Below are 21,977 nucleotides of genomic sequence, written 5' to 3'. Positions count from 1 at the left end.
TTTTGTAGAGTTCAAGGGAGATGACTTCATGAACTTCTACTTCTTCTCCAATCATGATGCTATGGATCATGATGGCCCGATCCACAGTAACTTCAGATCGGTTGCTAGTGGGGATGATGGAGCGTTGGATGAACTCTAACCATCCTCTAGCCACAGGCTTGAGGTCCAATCTTCTTAATTGAACCGGCTTGCCTTTGGAGTCAATCTTCCATTGAGCTCCTTCCACACATATGTCCATGAGGACTTGGTCCAACCTTTGATTAAAGTTGACCCTTCTAGTGTAGGGGCGTGCATCTCCTTGCATCATAGGCAAGTTAAACGCCAACCTCACATTTTCCGGACTAAAATCTAAGTATTTCCCCCGAACCATTGTAGTATAATTCTTTGGGTTTGGGTTCTTACTTTGATCATGGTTCCTAGTGATCCATGCATTGGCATAGAACTCTTGAACCATTAGGATGCCGACTTATTGGATGGGGTTTGTTAGAACTTCCCAACCTCTTCTTTGGATTTCATGTCGGATTTCTGGATACTCATTCTTCTTGAGCTTGAAAGGGACCTCGGGGATCGCCTTCTTCTTGACCACAACATCATAGAAGTGGTCTTGATGAGCTTTGGAGATGAATCTTTCCATCTCCCATGACTCGGAGGTGGAAGCTTTTGTCTTCCCTTTTCCTTTTCTAGAGGATTCTCCGGTCTTGGGTGCCATCAATGGTAATGGAAAAACAAAAAGCTTATGCTTTTACCACACCAAACTTAAAATATTGCTCGCCCTCGAGCAAGAGAAGAAAGAATAGATGAAGAAGAAGAAGAAAATATGGAGGAGAAGAGGGAGTGGTGTATTCGGCCAAGAAGAGAAGAGAGGGTTGTGTTGTGTAAAAATGAGGAAGAATGGAGGGCTATATATAGGGAAGGGGGGTAAGGTTCGGCCATTAGGGTGGGTTTTGGGTGGGAAATTGATTTTGAATTTTGAAGGTAGGTGGGGTTTATGAGGTAGGTTTATGGGGAAGAGTGGATGGATGTGAGTGGTGAAGTGGTGTTAGGGAAGAGAGATTGAGGTGATTGGTGAAGAGTTTTGGGAAGAGTGTTTATGGGATTGTGTGAAAGAGGGGTGAGAAGAAGTGAGTGGAGGTAGGTGGGGATCCTGTAGGGTCCACAGATCCTGAGGTGTTCAAGGATTTACAACCTTGCATCAAATTAGGCATGCAAAATGCCCTTGCACACAACTCTGGGCGTTCAGCGCCAGATTGGTGCTTGTTCTAGGCGTTGAACGCCCATTTGTTGCCCATTTCTGGCGTTGAACGCCAGAACCATGCTTGTTCTGGGCGTTCAGCGCCAGCTCTTCTCCAGGGTGCAATTCTGGCGTTCAAACGCCCAGATGCTGCCCATTTTGGGCGTTCAGCGCCAGAACCATGCTCTGTTCTGGCGTTGAACGCCAGCCAGATGCTTCTTACTGGCGTTTAAACGCCAGTAAGGTCTTCCTCCAGGGTGTGATTTTTCTTCTGCTGTTTTTTTGATTCCATTTTCAATTTTTATATTTATTTTGTGACTCCACATGATCATGAACCTAATAAAACATGAAAGAACAAGAAAAATAAAATTAGATAAATAAAAATTGGGTTGCCTCCCAACAAGCGCTTCTTTAATGTCAATAGCTTGATAGTGGGCTCTCATGGAGCCTCACAGATGTTCAGAGCATTGTTGAGACTTTCCAACACCAAACTTAGAGTTTGGATATGGGAGTTCAACACCAAACTTAGAGTTTGGTTGTGGCCTCCCAACACCAAACTTAGAGTTTGACTGTGGGGGCTCTGGTTGACTCTGTTTTGAGAGAAGCTTACTGTGCCTCTTTTCCATGTTTACAGAAGGGTAACCTTGAGTTGTAAACACAAGGGAGTCCTCATTCAATTGAAGGACTAATTCACCTCTGTCAACATCAATCACAGCTCTTGCTGTGGCTAAGAAAGGTCTTCCAAGGATGATGGATTCATCCTCATCCTTCCCAGTATCAAGGATTATGAAATCAGCAGGGATGTAAAGGCCTTCAACCTTTACTAACACGTCCTCTACTTGTCCATAAGCCTGTTTTCTTGAATTGTCTGCCACCTCTAATGATATTTTAGTAGCTTGCACCCCATAGATTCCCAGTTTTTCTATTACAGAGAGGGGCATGAGGTTTATCCCTAAACCAAGGTCACACAGAGCCTTTTCAAAGATCATATTGCCTATGGTACAAGGTATTACAAACTTTCCAGGATCATGTTTCTTCTGAGGCAATGTCAGTTGATCCAGATCACTTAGTTCATTGGTGAACAAGGGAGGTTCATCTTCCCAAGTCTCAATACCAAATAATTTTGCATTCAGCTTCATGATTGCACCAAGAAACTTGGCAGCTTACTCTTCAGTAACATCCTCATTCTCTTCAGAAGAGGAATACTCATCAGAGCTCATGAAGGGCATAAGGAGGTTTAATGGAATCTCTATGGCCTCTAGATGAGTCTCAGATTCCTTTGGTTCCTCAGAGGGAAACTCCTTATTGATCACTGGACGTCCCAGGAGGTCTTCTTCACTGGGGTTCACGTCCTCAACCTCCCTTACAGGTTCGGCCATGGTGATTATGTCAATGGCCTTGCACTCTCCTTTTGGATTTTCTTCTGTATTGCTTGGGAGAGTACTAGGAGGGATTTCAGTGATCCTTTTACTCAGCTGGCCCACTTGTGCTTCCAAATTTCTAATGGAGGATCTTGTTTCATTCATGAAACTCACAGTGGCCTTAGATAGATCAGAGACTAAATTTGCTAAGCTAGATGGATTCTGCTCAGAATTCTTTGTCTGTTGCTGAGTGGATGATGGAAAAGGTTTACTATTGTTAAACCTATTTCTTCCACCATTATTAAAGCCTTGTTGAGGCTTTTGTTGATCCTTCCATGAGAAATTTGGATGATTTCTCCATGATGGATTATAGGTGTTTCCATAAGGTTCACCCATATAATTTACCTCTGCTATTGCAGGGTTCTCAGGATCATAGGCCTCTTCTTCTGAAGGCGCCTCTTGAGTACTGTTGGATGCAGCTTGCATTCCATTCAGAATTTGAGAAATCATATTGACCTGTTGGGTCAATAATTTGTTCTGAGCCAATATGGCATTCAGAGTATCAATTTCAAGAACTCCCTTGTTCATAGGCGTCCAATTACTCACAGGATTCCTCTCAGAAGTGTACATGAACTGGTTATTAGCAACCATGTCAATGAGTTCTTGAGTTTCTGCAGGCATTTTCTTTAGGTGAATGGATCCACCTGCAGAAGTATCTAATGACATTTTAGCTAATTCAGACAAACTATCCTAGAATATATCCAGGATGGTCCATTCTGAAAGCATGTCAGAAGGACACTTTTTGGTCAGTCCTTTGTATCTCTCCCAAGCTTCATAGAGGGATTCACCTTCTTTCTGTCTGAAGGTCTGAACATCCACTCTAAGCTTACTCAGCTTTTGAGGAAGAAAGAACTTGGCTAAGAAAGCCTTGACCAGCTTATCCCAAGAGTTCAGGCTATCCTTAGGTTGAGAGTCCAACCATACTCTAGCTCTGTCTCTTACAGCAAAAGGGAAAAGCATGAGCTTGTAGACTTCAGGATATACTCCATTAGTCTTAACAGTATCACATATCTGCAAGAATTCAGTTAAGAACTGAAAAGGATCTTCAGATGGAAGTCCATGAAACTTGCAGTTCTGCTGCAACAGAGAAACTAATTGAGGTTTCAGCTCAAAATTGTTTGCTCCAATGGCAGGAATGCAGATGCTTCTTCCATCTCCTCTTCCTGTTCGAAAATTTCTGAAAGGTGCTTGCTGGATTGTTGTAATTTAGCTTCTCTTAGTTTCCTCTTCAGAGTCCTTTCAGGTTCTGGATATGCTTCAACAAGAATGTTCTTGTCCTTGCTCCTACTCATATGAAAAAGAGGGACAGAAAAATAATAATAATAGGGGTCCTTTTTACCACAGTATAGAGGTCCCTGTGTGAGTAGAAGAAAAGAAGAAGAAAAAATTCGAACACAGATGGAAGAGGGGGTTCGAATTTGGGTGAGATGAAGTGTTAGTAAATGAATAAATAAACAGAAGGAGATGAGAGAGAAAGAGAATTTTCGAAAATTATTTTTGAAAAAGAGTTAGTGATTTTCGAAAATAGTTTTTGAAAAAGGTTAGTAATTTTTTGAAAATTAAAATAATTAGTTAATTAAAAAGAAATTTTGAAAAAGAGGGAAGATATTTTCGAAAATTAGAGAGAGAGAGTTAGTTAGGTAGTTTTGAAAACGATAAGAGACAAACAAAAAGTTAGTCAGTTAGTTGAAACAAATTTGAAAATCAATTTTGAAAAGATAAGAAGATAAGAAGTTAGAAAGGATATTTTAAAATCAAATTTTGAAAAAGATAAGATAAAGAGATATTTTTGAAAAGATATGATTGAAATTAGTTTTGAAAAAGATTTGATTTTTAAAATCACAATTAATGACTTGATTCACAAGAAATCACAAGATATGATTCTAGAACTCAAAGTTTGAATCTTTCTTAACAAGCAAGTAACAAACTTGAAATTTTTGAATCAAAACATTAATTGATGATGTTATTTTCGAAAATTAGGAGATAAAGATAAGAAAAAGATTTTTGAAAAATATTTTTAAAATTTTCGAAAATAAATAAGAAAAATGAAAAAGATTTGATTTTTGAAAAAGATTTTGAAAAAGATAAGATTTTTAAATTGAAAATTTGATTTGACTCATAAAAACAACTAGATTTTAAAAAGTTTTGAAAAAGTCAACTCAAATTTTTGAAATTTATGAGTGAAAAAGGGAAAGATATATTTTTTTTATTTTTGAATTTTTAATGATGAGAGGGAAAAACATGAAAAAGACTCAATGCATGAAAATTTTGGATCAAAACAATGAATGCATGCAAGAATGCTATGAATGTCAAGAAGAACACCAAGAACACTTTGAATGTCAAGATGAACATCAAAAACTTATTTTTTTGAAAAATTTTAATGCAAAGAAAACATGCAAGACACCAAACTTAAAAATTTTTCATGTATAGACACTATGAATGCAAGAATGCATATGAAAAACAAGAAAAGACACAAAACATGAAAACATCAAGATCAAACAAGAAGACTTACCAAGAACAACTTGAAGATCATGAAGAACACTATGAATGCATGAATTGTTCGAAAAATGCAAGATGAATATGCAATTGACACCAAACTTCCAACTTGACTCAAGACTCAAACAAGAAACATGAAATATTTTTTATTTTTATGATTTTTTATTTTTTTGGATTTTTGTATATTTTTTTTTCGAAAAAAAACATATAGGAAAAAGAAAATAAGGATTTCAAAATTTTTTAATATGAATTCCAGGAATCTTGTATTCTTAGTCTAAAGCTCCAATCCGAGGGTTAGACATGGCTTAATAGCCAGCAAAGCTTTAGTATGTAATTACATGCATTGAAGTGATTAGTTGAATCCTCAGTCCAAAGGAATTTGGACATGGCTTCACAGCCAGCCAGGATTCAACAAATCATCATGAAACACTAGAATTCATTCTTAAAAATTCTGAAGAAAAATATATTTTTTTTGAAAACATTTATTTATTTATTTATTTATTTATTTATTTATTTTCGAAAACAGATGAGAAATTTTTGAAAGGTTTTTGAAAAATTTTTGAAAATAAAACAAAAAGAAAATTACCTAATCTGAGCAACAAGATGAACCGTCAGTTGTCCAAACTCGAACAATCCCCGGCAACGGCGCCAAAAACTTGGTGCACGAAATTGTGATCTCAGGCAACAGCGCCAGAAACTTTGTACGCACGTCTTAATAAATCGTTTTTCATTCACAACTTCGATACAACTAACCAGCAAGTGCACTGGGTCGTCCAAGTAATAAACCTTACGTGAGTAAGGGTCGATCCCACGGAGATTGTCGGTATGAAGCAAGCTATGGTCACCTTGTAAATCTCAGTCAGGCGGATATAAAATAGTTATGGAGTTTTCGAACATAAATAATAAATAGATAGAAAATAAGGATAGAAACACTTATGTATATCATTGGTGAGAATTTCAGATAAGTGTATAGAGATGCTTTCGTTCCTCTGAACCTCTGCTTTCCTGCTGTCTTCATCCAATTAGTCTTACTCCTTTCCATGGCTGGCTTTATGTAAGGACATCACCGTTGTCAATGGCTACTTTTAATCCTCTCTGGAAAATGGTCTGATGCGCTGTCACTGCATGGCTAATCGTCTGGAGGCATCACCCTTGCCAATGGCTGCACCTATCCTCTTGTGAAAATGGTCCAAATGCTCTGTCACAGCACGGCTAATCATCTGAGGTTCTCGATCATACTGGAATAGGATTCACCCTCCTTTTGCGTCTGTCACTACGCCCAACACTCGCGAGTTTGAAGTTCGTCACAGTCATTCAATCACAGAGTCCTACTCGGAATACCACAGACAAGGTTTAGACTTTCCGGACTCTCATGAATGCCGCCATCAATCTAGCTTATACCATGAAGATTCTGATTAAGAGATCCAAGAGATACTCATTCAATCTAAGGTAGAATGGAAGTGGTTGTCAGGCACGCGTTCATAGGGAATGATGATGATTGTCACGTTCATCACATTCAGGTTGAAGTGCGAATGAATATCTTAGAAGCGGAATAAGTTGAATTGAATAGAAAAACAGTAGTACTTTGCATTAATCTTTGAGGAACAGCAGAGCTCCACACCTTAATCTATGGAGTGCAGAAACTCTACCGTATGAAAAATACATAAGTGAACATAGGGTAAGCATGGCCGAGTGGCCAGCCTCCCATGGAGGTCTAGAGATCTAAAAATGATCAAAAGATCCTAAGATGATCAAAAGATGATCAAAAGATGATCAAAAGATGTCTAATACAATAGTAAAAAGTCATATTTATAATAAACTAGTTACTAGGGTTTACAGAAGTAAGTAATTGAGGCATAAATCCACATCCGAGGCCCACTTGGTGTGTGCTTGGGCTGAGCTTGAATGTTACACGTGTAGAGGTCAATCTTGGAGTTGAACGCCAGTTTGTAACGTATTTCTGGCGTTCAACTCTGGCTTGTGACGTGTTTCTGGCGTTTAACTCCAGACAGCAGCATAGAACTGGCGTTAAACGCCCTTTTATGTCATCTAAACTCGGCCAAAGTATGGACTATTATATATTGCTGGAAAGCCCTGGATGTCTACTTTCCAACGCAATTGGAAGCGCGCCATTTTGAGTTCTGTAGCTCCAGAAAATCTATTTTGAGCGCAGGGAGGTCAGAATCCAAAAGCATCAGCAGTCCTTCTTCAACCTCTGAATCTGATTTTTGCTCAAGTCCCTCAATTTCAGCCAGAAAATACCTGAAATCATAGAAAAATACACAAACTCATAGTAAAGTCCAGAAATGTGAATTTAACATAAAAACTAATGAAAACATCCCTAAAAGTAAATAGATTATACTAAAAACATACTAAAAACAATGCCAAAAAGCGTATAAATTATCCGTTCATCAGTGACTTTACTGCACCAAATTCTAATTTACATGGAAGAAGCATCTCAATCCCTGCCATTGGAGCAAACAATTTTGAGCTAAAGTCTCAATTAGTTTCTTTGATGCAATAGAACTGCAAGTTTCATGGACTTCCATCAGAAGATCTTTTTCAGTTCATAACTGAATTCTTGCAAATCTGTGATACTGTTAAGACCAATGGGGTTGACTCCGAGGTCTACAGGCTTATGATTTTCCCGTTTGCTGTAAGAGATAGAGCTAGAATATAGTTGGACTCTCAACCTAAGGATAGCCTGAACTCTTGGGATAAGCTGGTCACGGCTTTCTTAGCCAAGTTCTTTCCTCCTCAAAAGCTTAGCAAGCTTAGAGTGGATGTTCAAACCTTCAAACAGAAGGAAGGTGAATCCCTCTTTGAAGCTTGGGAGAGATATAAGCAACTGACCAAAAAGTGTCCTTCTGACATGTTTTCAGAATGGACCATCCTGGATATATTCTATGATGGTCTGTCTGAATTATCAAAGATGTCATTGGACCATTCTACAGGTGGATCCATTCACCTAAAGAAAACGCCTGCAGAAGCTCAGGAACTCATTGACATGGTTGCAAATAACCAGTTCATGTACACTTCTGAAAGGAATCCTATGAGTAATGGGACGCCTCAGAGGAAGGGAGTTCTTGAAATTGATACTCTGAATGCCATATTGGCTCAGAATAAAATATTGACTCAGCAAGTCAATATGATTTCTTAGAGTCTGAATAGATTGCAAGCTGCATCCAACAGTACTCAAGAGGCATCTTCTGAAGAAGAAGCTTATGATCCTGAGAACTCTGCAATAGCAGAGGTGAATTACATGGGGAAACCCTATGGGAATACCTATAATCCCTCATAGTAAAATCATCCAAATTTCTCATGGAATGATCAATAAAAGCCTCAACAAGGCTTTAATAATGGTGGAAGAAACAGGTTTAGCAATAGCAAGCCTTTTCCATCATCCACTCAGCAACAGACAGAGAATTCTGAGCAGAATCTATCTAGCTTAGCAAATATAGTCTCTGATCCATCTAAGGCTACTTTAAGTTTCATGAATGAAACAAGGTCCTCCATTAGAAATTTGGAGGCACAAGTGGGCCAGCTGAGTAAAAGAGTCACTGAAACCCCTCCTAGTACTCTCCCAAGCAATATAGAAGAGAATCCAAAAAGAGAGTGCAAGGCCATTACCTTACTTGGTGTGGCCGAACCCAAAGAGGAGGAGGAAGACGTGAATCCTAGTGAGGAAGACCTCCTGGGACGCTCAGTGACCAATAAAGAGTTTCCCTTTGAAGAACCAAAGGAATCTGAGGCTCATCTAGAGACCATATAGATTCCATTGAACCTCCTTCTACCCTTCATGAGCTCTGATGAGTATTCTTCCTCTGAAGAGGATGAAGACATTATTGAAGAGCAAGTTGCTAAATACCTTGGTGCAATCATGAAGCTGAATGCCAAGCTATTTGGTAATGAGACTTGGGAAGATGAACCACCCTTGCTCACCAATGAACTAAATGCATTGGATAGGCAGGAATTACCTCAAAAGAAATAGGATCCTGGTAAATTCCTAATTCCCTGTAACATAGGCACCATGACCTTTGAGAAGGCTCTGTGTGACTTGGGGTCAGGAATAAACTTAATGCCACTCTCTGTATTGGAGAAACTTGGGATCTTTGAGGTGCAAGCTGCCAGAATCTCTTTAGAGATGGCAGACAACTCAAGAAAACATGCTTATGGACAAGTAGAGGACGTGTTAGTAAAGGTTGAAGGCCTTTACATCCCTGCTGATTTTATAATCCTAGACACTGGGAAGGATGAGGATGAATCCGTCATCCTTGGAAGACCCTTCCTAGCCACAGCAAGAGTTGTGATTGATGTGGACAGAGGAGAGTTGGTCTTCCAACTGAATAAGGATAACCTTGTGTTTAAAACTCAAGGATCTCCTTCTGTAACTATGGAGAGGAAGCATGAAAAGTTTCTCTCACTGCAGAGTCAACCAAAGCCCTCACAGTCAAACTCTAAGTTTGGTATTGGGAGGCCACAACTAAACTCTAAGTTTGGTGTTGAACCTCCACATTCAAATTCTAAGTTTGGTGTTGGGAGGTCCCAACAATGCTCTGAACATCTGTAAGGCTCCATGAGAGCTCACTGTCAAGCTATTGACATTAAAGAAGCGCTTGTTGGGAGGCAACCCAATATCATTTAATTATATCTATTTATTTTCCATTGCTATTTTATGTTTTCTTTAGGTTGATGATCATGTGGAGTCACAAAAACTACTGAAAAATAAAAAACAAAATGAAAAATAGCATTAAAAACAGCTCACCCTGGAGGAAGAACTTAATGGCGTTTAAACGCCAGTAAGAAGCATCAAACTGGCGTTTAACACCAAAAAGAAGCATCAAGCTGGCGTTAAATGCCAGGAACAAGCACCAGACTGGCGTTTAATGCCAGAACAGAGCATGGAAGTGGCGTTAAACGCCAGAAATAGGCTACATTTGGGTGTTTAACGCCAAAAAAGCAGCAAGCTGGCGTTTAACGCCAGACATGCATACTAAGGGTGTTTTACACGCCTAATTGGAGCAGGGATGTTAAGTCCTTGACCCCACAGGATCTGTGGACCCCACAGGATCCCCACCTTTTCTTCTCTCCTTTTCACACCTTTTCATACTTCTCTTCCCCAAATACCCTTCACCAATCACCTCAATCACCCTTCCCCATCACCTCTTCACCATTCACATCCATCCTCTCTTCCCCAAAAACCCCACCTACCTCCAAAATTCAAACTCTTTTCCCTCCCAAACCCAACCCTGATAGCCGAACCCTAAACCTTCCCCCACACCTATATAAACCCCTCTTTCATTCTTCATTTTCACACAACACAACCCTTTCTTCTTCCCCTTGGCCGAATACACACCTCTCTCCTTCTCCTCTATTTTTCTTCTTCTTCTCCTTCTTTCTTTTATCTTTTGCTCGGGGACGAGCAAACATTTTAAGTTTGGTGTGGTAAAAGCATTGCTTTTTGTTTTTCCATAACCATTAATGGCACCTAACGCTAGAGAAACCTCAAGAAAGAGGAAAGGGAAGGCAGTTGCTTCCACCTCTGAGTCATGGGAGATGGAGAGATTCATCTCAAAGGTCTATCAAGACCACTTCTATGAAGTTGTGGCCAAGAAGAAAGTGATCCCTGAGGTTCCTTTCAAGCTCAAAAAAATGAGTATCCGGAGATCCGACATGAGATCCGAAGAAGAGGTTGGGAAGTTCTCACTAATCCTATTCAACAAGTTTGGATCTTAATGGTTCAAGAGTTCTATGCAAACGCATGGATCACTAGGAACCATGATCAAAGTGTGAACCCGAATCCAAAGCATTGGCTTACCATGGTTCGGGGGAAATACTTATATTTTAGTCCGGAAAATGTAAGGCTGGCGTTCAACTTGCCAATGATGGAAGAAAACGCACGCCCCTACACTAGAAGGGTCAACTTTGATCAAAGGTTGGACCAAGTCCTCATGGACATATGTATGGAAGGAGCTCAATGGAAATTTGACTCAAGAGGCAAGCCGGTTCAATTGAGAAAACTGGACCTTAAGCCTGTAGCTAGAGGATGGTTGGAGTTTATTCAACGCTCAATTATTCTTACTAGCAACCGGTCTGAAGTTACTATAGACTGGGCCATCATGATCCATAGTATCATGATTGGGGAGGAAGTAGAAGTTCATGAGATTATACCTCAAGAACTCTATAAGGTGGCTGACAAGTCTTCTACTTTGGCAAGGTTAGCCTTTCCTCACCTCATTTGTCACCTCTGCAATTCGGCTGGAATTGACATAGAGGGAGACACCCTCATTGAAGCGGACAAGCCCATCACTAAGAAGAGGATGGAGCAAACAAGAGATCATGGACCTCAACAAGAGCATGAGGAAATTCCTCACCATGAAATCCCTGAGATGCCTCAAGGGATGCACTTCCCTCCAAAAAACTATTGGGAGTAAATCAATACTTTCCTAGGAGAATTAAGCTCCAATATGGGACAACTAAGGATGGAGCACCAAGAGCACTCCATCATTCTCCATTAGATTAGAGAAGATCAAAGAGGTATGAGGGAGGAGCAACAAAGACAAGGAAGAGACATAGAGGAGCTCAAGAACACCATTGGTTCTTCAAGAAGAGGAAGACGCCACCCTCACTAAGGTGGACCTGTTCCTTAATCTCCTTGTTCTTATTTTCCTATTTTTCGGTTTTTGAGCCTTATGTTTTATTTATGTTTGTGTCTTATTACATGATCATTAGTATTTAAGTGTCTATGACTTAAAGTTATGAATGTCCTATGAATCCATCACCTCTCTTAAATGAAAACTGTTTTAATTACAAAAGAACAAGAAGTACATGGTTTCGAATTCATCCTTGAAACTAGTTTAATTATTTTGATGTGGTGACAATACTTTTTGTTTTCTGAATGAATGCTTGAACAGTGCATATGTCTTTTGAAATTGTTGTTTATGAATGTTAAATATGTTGGCTCTTGAAAGAATGATGAAAAAGGAGACATGTTATTTGATAATCTGAAAAATCATAAAATTGATTCTTGAAGCAAGAAAAACAGTGAATAGAGAAAAGCTTGCAAAAAAAAAAAGAGAGAAAAAAAAAGAAAAGAAAAATGGCGAAAAAAAATATATAAAAGAAAGAGAAAGAAAAAGCAAGCAGAAAAAGCCAAGAGCTCTTTAAACCAAAAGGCAAGAGCAAAAAGCCAATAGCCCTTAAAACCAAAAGGTAAGGGTAATAAAAAGGATCCAAGGCTTTGAGCATCAGTGGATTCGGGCCTAAAGGAATAAAATCCTGGCCTAAGCAGCTAAACCAAGCTGTCCCTAACCATGTGCTTGTGGCGTGAAGGTGTCAAGTGAAAACTTGAGACTGAGAGTCGAGGTCCAAAGCAAAAATAAGAGTGTGCTTAAGAACCCTGGACACCTCTAATTGGGGACTATAGCAAAGCTGAGTCACAATCTGAAAAGGTTCACCCAGTTATGTGTCTGTGGCATTTATGTATCCGGTGATAATACTGGAGAACAAAGTGCTTAGGGCCACGGCCAAGACTCATAAAGTAGCTGTGTTCAAGAATGAACATACTGAACTAGGAGAATCAATAACACTATCTGAATTCTAAATTCCTATAGATTCCAATCATTCTGAACTTCAATGGATAAAATGAGATGCCAAAACTATTCAAGAGGCAAAAAGCTACAAGTCCCGCTCATCTGATTAGAGCTAAGTTTCATTGATATTTTGAAATTTATAGTATATTCTCTTTTTTTTATCCTATTTGATTTTCAGTTGCTTGGGGACAAGCAACAATTTAAGTTTGGTGTTGTGATGAGCGGATAATTTATACGCTTTTTGGCATTGTTTTTACAGTTTTTAGTATGATTTGATTAGTTTTTAATATATTTTTATTAGTTTTTAAATAAAATTTACATTTCTGGACTTTACTATGAGTTTCTGTGTTTTTCTGTGATTTTAGGTATTTTCTAGCTGAAATTGAGGGACTTTAGCAAAAATCAGATTCAGAGGTTGAAGAAGGACTGCAGATGCTATTGGATTCTGACCTCCCTGCACTCAAAGTGGATTTTCTGGAGCTACAGAAGTCCAAATGGCACGCTCTCAATTGCGTTGGAAAGTAGACATCCAAGGCTTTTTAGAAATATATAATAGTCTATACTTTGCCCGAGTTTAGATGATGTAAACTGGCGTTCAACGCCAGCTCTCTGCCCTATTCTGGAGTTAAACGCCATAAACAGGTTGCAAAGCAGAGTTAAACGCCAGAAACAGGTTACAAACTGGCGTTTAACTCCAAGGAAGACCTCTGCACGTGAAAGCTTTAATACTCAGCCCAAGCACACACCAAATGGGCCCGGAAGTGGATTTCTGCATCATTTACTCATTTCTGTAACCTTAGTAACTAGTTTAGTATAAATAGAACTTTTTACTATCATGTTAAAAGGGGGATCTTTGATTAGTTTTATGCTATCTTAGACCTTTATGGAGGCTAGCCATTCGGCCATGCCTGGACCTTGTTCTTATGTATTTTCAACGGTAGAGTTTCTACACACCATAGATTAAGGTGTGGAGCTCTGCTGTTTCTCATGAAGTAATGCAAAGTACTATTGTTTTTTTATTCAATTCAAGCCCATTTCTTCTCTAAGATATTCATTCGCACACAAGAACATGATGAATGTGATGATTATGTGATGCTCATCATCATTCTCACTTATGAACGCGTGCCTGACAAACACTTCCGTTCTACATGAAAGCAAGCTTGAATGCATATCTCTTAGCCTTCTGATCGTGAGATCAGAGTCTTCGTGGTATAGGCCAGAACTATTGGCGGCCATTCTTGAGGTCCGGAAAGTCTAAACCTTGTCTATGGTATTCCGAGTAGGATCCGGGAAGGGATGGCTGTGACGAGCTTCAAACTCGCGAGTGCTGGGCGTAGTGACAGACGCAAAAGGATTATTGAATCCTATTCCAGTATGATCGAGAACCGACAGATGAATAGCCGTGCGGTGACAGCGCATCATGGACCATTTTCACTGAGAGGATGGGAAGTAGCCATTGACAATGGTGATGCCCTATACAAAGCTTGCCATAGAAAGGAGTGGGAATGATTGGATGAAGACAGCAGGAAAGCAGAGGTTCAGGAGGAACGAAAGCATCTCTATACGCTTATCTGAAATTCTCACCAATGAATTACATAAGTATCTCTATCCCATTTTACGTTTTATTTATATTTTAATTATTAAAACTCTATAACCATTTGAATCCGCCTGACTGAGATTTACAAGGTGACCATAGCTTGCTTCAAGCCGACAATCTCCGTGGGGTCGACCCTTACTCACATAAGGTTTATTACTTGGACGACCCAGTGCACTTGCTGGTTAGTTGTGCGAAGTTGTGACAAAGTGTGTGAATTACGTTCTGAGCACCAAGTTTTTGGCGCCGTTGTTAAGGATCACAATTTCGTGCACCACTCTCCCACCATTATTATTGAAGCCTTGATTCGGCTTCTGTTGATCCTTCCATGAGAGATTAGGATGATTCCTCTATGAAGGATTGTAGGTGTTTCCATAGGATTCTCCCATGTAATTCACCTCTTCTATTCTAGGATTCTCAGGATCATAAGCTTCTTCTTCAGAGGAAGCTTCCTTAGTACTGCCTGATGCAGCTTGCATTCCAGACAGACTCTGAGAATTCATATTGACTTGCTGAGTCAATATTTTGTTCTGAGTCAATATGGCATTCAGAGTATCAATCTCCAGAACTCCTTTCTTCTGAGTTGTCCCATTATTCACAGGATTCCTTTCAGAAGTGTACATGAACTAGTTATTTACAACCATTTCAATGAGTTCCTGGGCTTTTGAAGGCGTCTTCTTCAAATGAAGAGATCCTCCAGTAGAGTCATCCAATGACATCTTGGACAATTCAGACAGACCATCATAGAATATACATATGATGCTCCATTCTGAAAACATGTCAGAAGGACACCTTCTGATCAATTGCTTGTATCTTTCCCAAGCTTCATAGAGGGATTCACCTTCCTTCTGTCTGAAGGTTTGGACTTCCACTCTAAACTTGCTCAATTTTTGAGGTGGAAAGAATTTGGCCAAGAAAGCATTGACCAACTTTTCCCAAGAGTTCAGGCTATCCTTAGATTGTGAGTCCAACCATGTCCTAGCTCTGTCTCTTACAGAAAAGGAGAAAAGCATAAGTTTGTAGACCTCAGGATTAACCCCATTGGTCTTAACAGTGTCACAGATTTACAAGAATTCAGCTAAAAACTGATGAGGATCTTCCAATGAAAGTCTATGAAACTTGCAATTCTGCTGCATTAGAGAAACTAGTTGAGGCTTAAGCTCGAAGTTGTTTGCTCCAATTGTAGCAATTGAGATGCTTCTTCCACAGCAGTCAGAAGAGGGTGCAATAAAGTCACCAAGCATCTTCCTTGCATCTCCACCATTGTTATTGGGTTCAGCTATCTCTTCTTCTTTTTCAAAAAATTCTATCAGGTCTTCTCCAGAGTGTTGTGCTTTAGCTTCTCTTAGCTTCCTCTTTAGAGTCCTTTCAGGTTCCAGATCAGCTTCAAAAAGAATGTTCTTATCCTTACTCCTGATCATATGAAAAAGAAGAGAACAGAAAAGAATAGGAATCCTCTATGTCACAGTATAGAGATTCCTTTATGTGAGTAGAAGAAGAGAAGAGTAGAAGAATGAGAAGAGAAAAATTCGAACACAGAGAGGGAGAGAGGGTTCGAATTTTAAGAATAAGAGAAGTGTTAGTGAATAAATAAATAAATAGAAAGAGATGAGAGAGAGAGAATTTTCAAAAATAATTAAAAAGAAAAGAAATTTTTTTTTTGTTTTTATTTTAATTATTAGTTAAAATTCGAAATTATTAAAAAGAATAAAATAAAATTAAAATTTAAAACAGTTAGTTAATTAAAAAAGAATTTTGAAAAAGTGGTGAGGAGTTTTCGAAAATTGGAGAGAGAAAAGTAGTTAGGTAGTTAAAAAAGATAAGAATTAGTAAAACAAACAAAAAGTCAAGTAGTTAATTGAAAAAGATTTGAAGATCAATTTTTGAAAAGATAGTAAGTGAGAGAAGATTTTGAAATCAAATTTTAAAAAGATATGATTTGAAATTTATTTTGAAGAAGATTGAAAAGGAAATTTAAAAAGATTTGATTTTTGAAATTAAAGTTGATTACTTGACTAACAAGAAACTATAAGATATGATTTTAAAATTTAAAGATTGAACCTTTCTTAATAGGCAAGTAACAACTTGAGATTTTTGAATCAAAACATTAAATGCTAGCAATTAATTTCGAAAATATGGAACAAAATAAGAAAAAAGATTTTGAAAATCAATTTTTGAAATTTTCGAAAAACATAAAAAAATGAAAAAGATTTGATTTTTGAAAAAGTTTTGAAAAGATAGGATTTTTAAATTGAAAATTTGACTTGACTCATAAGAAACAATTAAATTTTAAAACTTTTTGACTAAATCAATCAAAATTTCGAAATTTATGAGAAGAATAAGGGAAAGATATATTTTTTATTTTTTTTTGAATTTTTATGAGGAGAGAAAAAAACACAAAAATGACTCAAGACATAAAAATTATGAATCAAAACAAGAAAAATATGCAAGAACACTTTGAATGTCAAGATGAACAACAAGAACACTTTGAAGTTCATGATGAACACCAAGAACTTATTTTTAAAAATTTTTAAGAAAAGAAAGACATGAAGACACCAAACTTAAAAATTTTTACTGTTTAGACACTATGAATTCGAAAATGCACAAGAAAAACAAGAAAAGACACAAAATAAGAAAATTCAAAGATCAAACAAAGAAAATCATCAAGAACAACTTGAAGATCAATGAAGAACACATGCATGAATTTTCAAAAATTTTAGTGGAAATTAAAAATATGCAATTGACACCAAACTTAAAATTTGACACTAGACTCAAACAAGAAACATAAAAGTTTTGGTTTTTATGATTTTATTAAATTTTTTTTTGTATTTTTCGAAAATTATTTTGGAAAAGAAAGTAAAGAAATTCAAAATTTTTAATAAGAATTTCAGGAATCATGCAATGTTAGTCTAAAGCTTCGGTCCAAAAATTTAGACATGGCTTAATAGCCAGCCGAGCTTTATGCGAAAACTTCGGTCCAAAAGATTAGACATGGCCAATGGCCAGCCAAGCTTCAGCAGAGCATTACATACAACAGCCAAATTGATGAAAATCAAAAGGCTCCTGCAATGATAAGTGGAAGCCTCGGTCCAAAAAAATTAGACATGGCTTGACAGTCAGCCAGCCTTCAACAGATCATGATGAAACTCTAGAATTCATTCTTAAAAATTCTGAAGAACAAAGAATAATTTATTTTTTTTTTTTAAATTTTTTTCGAAATTAAAATTAAAAAGCTTAAACATAAAATAAAAGTACCTAATCTGAGCAACAAGATGAACCGTCAGTTGTCCAAACTCGAACAATCCCCGGCAACGGCGCCAAAAACTTGGTAGCGCGAAATCATGATCTCAACACTTCTTCACAACTCCGCGTAATTAACCAGCAAGTGCACTGGGTCGTCCAAGTAATAAACCTTACATGAGTAAGGGTCGATCCCACAGAGATTGTCGGCTTGAAGCAAGCTATGGTCATCCTTGTAAATCTCAGTCAGGCGGATTCAAATGGTTATGAGGTTTTGATAATTAAAATATAAATAAAATATAAAATAAGATAGAAATACTTATGTAATTCATTGGTGGGAATTTCAGATAAGCATCTAGAGATGCTTTGTTGCTTCTGAACTTCTGCTTTCCTATTGCCTTCTTCCAACCATGCGTTACCTCCTTCCATGGCAAGCTGTATAATCCTCTCGGATGAAAACAAATCCATATGCGCTGTCACCGCACAACTAATCATCTGTCGGTTCCCGCTAGCATCGGAATAAGACCATTGTCCTTTTGCACACTGTCACTGCGTCCAACATTCGCAGGTTTGAAGCTCGTCACAGTCATCCCTTCCCAGATCCTACTCGGGATACCACAGACAAGGTTTAGACTTTCCGGATCTCAAGAATGCTGCCAATGTTTCTAGCCTATATCACGAAGGTTTTAATCTCAGATTCAGATGCTCTGTTGTCACGAGAGACGATGTGAATCATTGATTAGGGACCCAAGAGAATATACTCCGGCTGTCGTCCAATGACTACGTTGAACATCATGTAGACCACTTTGTGGTTGTCAGGAACGCGATCTTGGCTAAGCGAGTAACGAAGATTGGGTGATTGTCACGGGTCACCCGTTCATTCTGACTTAACTGAATTAAGTACGAGAGTATATCTTGGAGAATAAGTAGGCATGAATTGAATAGAAAAACAGTAGTAATTGCATTGATTCATGAAGAACAGCAGAGCTCCACACCTTAATCTATGGGTGTAGAAACTCCACCGTAGAAAATACATAAGTAAAAGGTCTAGGCATGGCCGTGAGGCCAGCCTCCAAACATGTACAATGGTCTATGATCGCATAAGATTGATCAAAAAATGGTCAAAAGACATTCCAAAGATGTAAAATAAATCTTTATACTAGACTAGCAACCTAGGGTTACAGAAAATGAGTAACTAAGTGCAGATAGTGCAGAAATCCACTTCCGGGGCCCACTTGGTGTGTGCTTGGGCTGAACATTGAGCTTTACATGTGCATAGGCTATTCCTGGAGTTAAATGCTAGCTTTGGTGCCAGTTTAGGCGTTTAACTCCAATTCTGGTGCCAGTTTGGGTGTTTTACGCCAGAATTTTTAGGCAGACTTTGAACGCCAGTTTAGACCATCAAATCTCAGGCAAAGTATGGACTATTATATATTTCTGGAAATCCCAGAATGTCTACTTTCCAATGCAATTGAGAGCGCACCAATTGGGCTTCTGTAGCTCCAGAAATCCACTTTGAGTGCAGGAGGGTCAGAATCCAACAGCATCTGCAGTCCTTTTTCAGCCTCTGAATCAAATTTTAGCTTAGGTCCCTCAATTTCAGTCAGAAAATACCTGAAATCATAGAAAAATACACAAACTTATAGTAAAGTCCAGAAATGTAATTTTTGCATAAAAACTAATAAAAATATAATAAAAACTAACTAAAACATACTAAAAACTATGTAAAAATAATGCCAAAAAGGGTATAGATTATCCGCTCATCACTTATTCTTTGTATATTTAGGCAATTCTTCTCAAATATATACACAAATAATTTTTTTTATTATTTCTAGAAATAGACATATGTGATTGCCAAAATAAGAAAACTGGCAAAGGAAGGACCGTAGCAAACAAACAAGAGGGTTGGTATCGTGCATGAAATTCTGGCTGCCATGGATATTGTAAAGTATGAACACTTTTAAACAAAGTTCATTTGACCTTGTTCAAATATAATCTTAACAAATGTCTTTTGTATTTAGAAATGATTCAGATGTTATGCATGGGAAACAAGCTTTCAATGTAGAGTACAAAGCATACGGGATTATAAGCTATCTTGGTTTCGCAAAGCACATCTGTTAAATGCTGTTAATAATCATTTACGTTTTCTTTGTGATGAACATTGGACTGTTAATTTATCAAAATTGGCAGAACAATATACCATACATTGATAGATGGCCTAAAAGGACCATGCTAATAAAATTGTGTACAAGGATCACTGGATATGTGTTTAAATTGTGATTTTCTGTAAATACTTCAGGGCAAACCTCATCAGCATGTGTTCTTTATATACATGGAAGTAATCATCTTCATAATTACAATGTCAATAGAGAAGAAACTAGTTATTCCCAATTGATCCTAGCTAATACATAAAGGAACTTTACTATATTAACAATAGTATGATTTGTTAATATGGCCTTTTGTGAAATAATTCTTCAATGCTATATTGATATCCTCTGTGGGAAAATAATGGTTGTGTTATATCTTTAAATTTATGCGAGTCTTTTATTTCTATATGTAGGATGTATTTTCTAGGCGATATACCACATTGATCCTGCTTCATACATGTGACAATGCATGCCTATTGATGCTAACTTATAATGCTAATTCCAAGGTAACAACAGAGTAACAAGTTTTCATATGATTCGATTCTTTTAATATTATCTCTTCTCTCACAAATTAAAATCAGTGATGGTAACATTTATAATGCTTTTGGTAGCCAACTCTTGATGTCCATACATATTTGGTTTGAACTGAGTGACAATTTTTTTAAGGGACCAAATTTCAGTTTGTGCTACTGTGTTAGATGGAGATTTATTCCTGAATTTCTTGTTTCTAAATATGCTTGCCCTCCATAACAAAGCCAACTTTTGAAATATGCTTGCCCAGCATAACAAAGCCAATTTTTGAAATGTTGATAATTATCTTGCCAAAAATGTATGCTCACTAGAATTACTGCACAAGTTTTAATATTGAAGTGGGTGAACTGGTATATGAGCCTCTAAGGGATGGTCCAATATTGTGGGAAATAGGTATTCCTAATCGAATTACTGCAGAATTTTATGTTCCTAATCCCAAACCAGAACATATTAATAAGATTTTTTATGAACCATTCTGAAAGGTTAGCCTCTTATGTCCCCTATCTAAATTGATTGATTAAGTTTTCTTTTCTATTTGTTTTAACATGAAAAATTGGAAACTCTAAATTTTTCCTTTTAAGGTGAGTTTAGTGCAAGATGTTTCTTCAAATTTTAAATTGATCTATTTTTTTATCTTCTTTTTAAATTTTAATTGTAGGCTAAGATAGTGGTACTTAAATGAAAGAACACTACAACAAACAAGGGTTTTCGCAACGGTCAAAAACCATTGTCATAGATCAGAAAACCGTTCCTAAAACTTTAGGTAACGCTTTGGAAACGGTTTTTGACCTGTGGTATATGCGGCCATTACCAATGCTTGAAGGCAACAGTTTTTTACCTAAGGCAATGACAACCAAAACTCCATTGCCATAGTTACTAGCATAGACAACGGTTTTGACAACAATTTTTAAAGAACGGTTTAAAACCATTACTGGATAGGCAATGGTTTAAAATTATTCTCTTTGATGACGTAACGGTTTAAAACCGTAACTGGATAGACAATGATTTTAAATTGTTGTAATTTTGTTGTTCATAAAGACAATAGTTTAAAAGTGTTGCCTTTGGTTGTGTTTTTTTGCAACGGTTTTAATACCATTGTCATTTTGTAGCTATCTTTGACAATGGTTTTAATACCATTGCCTTTTGTGACTTTTGACAATGGTTTTTTATAACTATATTATTCTTTATTTACAATAGTTTTCTCATGTTGCATTAAAATTAGTTCCAACTATTTTTTTTTAATTTAATGTCAATCAACAAGGTTAAACTATTTGAATCAAATTACTAAAGAACTAATTGAACACTTACCATAAAAAAATAAACATTTATATACTTAGTGAACAAAAAATTTCCGGATACAATATAGTTGTATCAGTGTTGGTTACAAGTAATTCCGGATATTTTTTAATTATCCCAGAAAAATAAGCTTAAAAAATGCCAACCCTAGAAAGGAATTCAATCTTCATCTAAAGAGTTTTATCAATGCTGGCAGCGAAAAATAATTCTCCCAATAGTTTCTTTATCCAAGCCCATATTTTCAAAAAACAGAACCACCTGCAGACAACAAGGAACACAAGCTTCTTAACTGGGGAAAAATGAAGCATTTTGAATCAGTAAAATACAAAATAAAGAACAATGGCATGCATATAACATGTATCACTAGCACAATAGATACAAGCACATAGGTACTTAACAAATTCAATTCTTAATAAGGCATAAAAGGAT

The 21,977-nt window shown here is 37.3% G+C and overlaps 3 non-coding genes across 3 annotated transcripts; 2 read left to right on the top strand and 1 right to left on the bottom strand.

Moving 5' to 3' along the window:
- Positions 1–3,372: 3,372 nt before the first annotated feature.
- Positions 3,373–3,480, top strand: LOC112753798 (small nucleolar RNA R71). Its single transcript, XR_003178164.1, has one exon. It is a non-coding gene; the product is annotated as a small nucleolar RNA R71 (small nucleolar RNA).
- A 4,438-nt stretch (positions 3,481–7,918) lies between these two features.
- Positions 7,919–8,022, bottom strand: LOC112752954 (small nucleolar RNA R71). The gene has a single exon (XR_003177361.1). It is a non-coding gene; the product is annotated as a small nucleolar RNA R71 (small nucleolar RNA).
- A 7,089-nt stretch (positions 8,023–15,111) lies between these two features.
- Positions 15,112–15,215, top strand: LOC112753026 (small nucleolar RNA R71). Its single transcript, XR_003177428.1, has one exon. It is a non-coding gene; the product is annotated as a small nucleolar RNA R71 (small nucleolar RNA).
- The last annotated feature ends 6,762 nt before the right edge of the window (positions 15,216–21,977 follow it).

The sequence above is a fragment of the Arachis hypogaea genome, chromosome 15 (genome assembly GCF_003086295.3).
Source record: "Arachis hypogaea cultivar Tifrunner chromosome 15, arahy.Tifrunner.gnm2.J5K5, whole genome shotgun sequence".
Lineage (NCBI taxonomy): Eukaryota > Viridiplantae > Streptophyta > Magnoliopsida > Fabales > Fabaceae > Arachis > Arachis hypogaea.
The sequence above is the reverse complement of the archived record's forward strand: the minus strand, read 5'-3'. Positions and strand labels throughout refer to the sequence as shown.